We start from the raw sequence: 3,345 nt of genomic DNA on the forward strand, positions 1-3,345 counted from the left end.
GCCAAAAACTACAAAAAAAAAAAAATCACCCCAGCATGTTCAGTCTATCGAACTGGGAAAAATTATAGAAATGATTATTAAAAAAAAAAAAAAGAAAGAAAGAAAGAAAAGAAAAAGGAAAGCCCACCAGGGTATACAATGTTAGTTTTTGCATAAGAAAGAAGGGCAGGTTAGGCACAGTGGCTCCTGCCTGAAGTCCCAGTACTTTGGGAGGCTAAGGCAGGTAAATCGCTTGAGGCCCGGAGTTTGAGACTGGGCAACATAATAACACCATCTCATCTGTTTTTCTCTTTTTTCTTTTTTACCCCACTTTTAAAGTTATATAATGGCTTGTCCCACAGAGAGAGAACATCAGAATAGGTTAGACTTTCTTGCTACAGTCAGCTCAAATTGTGTCAGACACTTTTGACCATCTGCCACAGAGGGTTGCTTGCAAAAAAATAATAATAATAATGTTTTTAATTAACTGAGGAGAGTGGCACATGCCTATAGACCCAATTACTTGGGAGGTTGTGGTGGGAGGATCACTTGAGCCAGGAGTCCCAACCTGAGTTACATTGTGAGAACTTGTCTAAAAATAAAAAAATAAAAAAGATAGAGGGATGAGAGTAATATATATTTCATGTGGGGGGGGGCTGATTTGCATAGATAAAAACTGGAAGGACGGCTCCACACCTGTGGCTCAAGCAGCTAAGGTGCCAGCCACATACACCTGAGCTGGCGGGTTCAAATCCAGCCCATGCCCGCCAAACAACAATGACAACTACAACCAAAAAAATAGCCGGGCATAGGGCAGAGCCTGTGACTCAGTGTGTAGGGCGCCAGCCCCAAATACTGAGGGTGGCAGGTTCAAACCCAGCACCGGCCAAGCTGCAACAATAACAACAACAAAATAGTCGGGGGTTGTGGCGGGCACCTGTAGTCCCAGCTACTCAGGAGGCTGAGGCAAGAGAATCTCTTGGGCCCAGGAATTGGAGGTTGCTGTGAGCTGTGATGCCACAGCACTCTACCCAGGGCGACAGCTTGAGGCTCTGTCTCAAAAAAAAAAAAAACTGGAAGGACATATAAGAAACTAGTAAAAGTGGTTACCTACAAGCAGGTATTGGGAAATTGTGTGGACAGGGTCAGGTGAGGGAACAATGCTCCTCAAGGTACATACATCTTTTATCTGCTTAGCTTTTCATGGGCATGTCTTGTCTACCTAAACTAGGTTTTAAAATATAAGGAAGGCTGATCCACTTTTCCCAAGAGCTGTAGAGAACAGCACAGAATTCCAGTGGTAAACAATTAACCAGCTATTGTTGGCCCAGAAAAGACAGCTCAATATTAATCGACTCATTTCAAAACCAAAGGGTTTCAAATCAAAGGATTTTTTTTTTAATACATCTCATATTGAAAGTGAAGAGGAAGGATTGGCGCCTGTAGCACAGAGGTTAGGGCGCCAGCCACATACACAGGGGCTGATGGGTTCAAACCCAGCCCAGGCCTGCCAAACAACAATGACAACAACAACAACAACAAAATATCTGGGCATTGTGGCGGGCGCCTGTAGTCCCAGCTACTTGGGAGGCTGAGGCAAAAGAATCACTTAAGGCCAGGAGTTTGAGGTTGCTGTGAGCTGTGACGCCACAGCACTCTACCAGGGGTGACATAGTGAGACTGTCAAAGAAAAAGAAAGAGAAGAAAAAAAAAGAAAGAAAGGAAGAGAGAGAGGGAGGGAGGGAAGAGGAAGACAAGATGTCAGACACTCGGGAACCCTAAACTGAGGTACACACTGACGCAAGTGTAAGGAAAACACTCTAGAGGGGGGGAACTATTTGCACTTCCTCAGTATTGAGAGAGGGAAGAAATATTTAAAAAAAGGAAAATATGGGTATAAAAAAGGCAAAAATGCATGAAGTTTCCACAGTAGAGGGCCGAGTGTCTTCAATTTAGTATTTCTTTCTAAGAGGAATTGAAATATGTCTTTAGAAATAAAAAGCAAAATCCATGAATGAGGTAACTTCACAATCTGAGTAGTCTAAAAATAATTTGAATTTGCCATTTAGCTAATTCTAATTCTTCTGGAAACCCATGGACATTAAACTGAATTAAAACATGAGAGCTTTTTTGAAAAAAAAAAAATAGACTACTATCAAAATGTTAATTTTGATTGCTGATAGCAGTGGTCCTTTTTATAAAGATTTTTACAGATTGGAATGTTTCCCGGTTTAGTAATATTATTTCATCTTATGGTGTATATGGAGAAGTTAATCAAATGCAGATTGTTACTAATAAGAGCTTTTCTTTTCACATTTGTAGCAAAAAAAAGTCATAAAAATCAAGTATCACTATGATCACTTGATAGGTATTTCTGATGCATTTAAATGAAAACAATGAGAGTTGAAATACAGAAAAATACAAGCCAAGTCTGAGAAGATAAATGGATATTCAGGGAAAGGGCATTAAGGAGTAGTGCCAGGGAACATTATTCATGTAGATTTTTACAAGTGGCCTCAATTCCACAGCCTAGAGTTGCTGTGGAGGTTAGCAAGCCGGAAGCCCATGGGGACAGTGGCAACTGGACAGCACCTTCCCTTCATATAGGGGGAGCAGAATATTCAGCCCTAGTCATTATGTGGGCTCAATATTTCCAGAATTCAGGTTTTTATTGGGGTTTTTTGTTTGTTTTGCAGTTTTTGGCCAGGACCGGGTTTGAACCCACCACCTGCAGTATATGGGGCCAGCACCCTACTCTTTGAGCCACAGGTGCTGCCCCTATTATGTTTTTTAAAAGAAGATGAAAGTCTAGATTTTTATGAGAACTCAGCTGTTTTCTAAACCATGGCCAAACCCATATGTCTATAGCCTGTGATGGACGCAGGCACCTAGTTGTAAGGGTATTGTTTTGGTTTGGTTTTATTTTAGTTCCCCTCCCCCTTTTTTTGTGCTGCAGAGCCGATTTCTTTCAGAGAGAAAGAACGTGTGCACACTTCTGCATAGTCACAGAAGGGGCCCCCAGACAGTGTTGCCCTGTTTTAGTTTTTTATAAGTTTATTTTGACCGAAAAATCACACAAGAAAATAATGACTAATAATAACAGAAGGATTAGGCAGGGTACAGTGGCTCACACCTGTAATCCTGGCACTCTGGGAGGCTGACATAGGTGGATTGCTTGAGCTCAGGAGTTCAAGACCAGCCTGAGCAAGAGGGAGACTCCATCTCTACTAAGAATAGAAAAACTAACTGGGCATTGTGGTGGGCACCTGTAATCCTAACTGCTCAAGAGGCTGAGGCAGGAGGATTCCTTGAACCCAGGAGTCTGAGGTTGCTGTGAGCTATGACGCCATAGTACTCTACTCAGGG

At 42.0% G+C, this 3,345-nt stretch overlaps 1 non-coding gene across 1 annotated transcript; it reads right to left on the reverse strand.

Moving 5' to 3' along the window:
* Positions 1-308: 308 nt before the first annotated feature.
* LOC128593210 (small nucleolar RNA SNORA28) lies at positions 309-432 on the reverse strand. Its single transcript, XR_008382285.1, has one exon. It is a non-coding gene; the product is annotated as a small nucleolar RNA SNORA28 (small nucleolar RNA).
* Positions 433-3,345: the final 2,913 nt, after the last annotated feature.

The sequence above is a fragment of the Nycticebus coucang genome, chromosome 1 (assembly GCF_027406575.1).
Source record: "Nycticebus coucang isolate mNycCou1 chromosome 1, mNycCou1.pri, whole genome shotgun sequence".
NCBI classification, from domain to species: domain Eukaryota; kingdom Metazoa; phylum Chordata; class Mammalia; order Primates; family Lorisidae; genus Nycticebus; species Nycticebus coucang.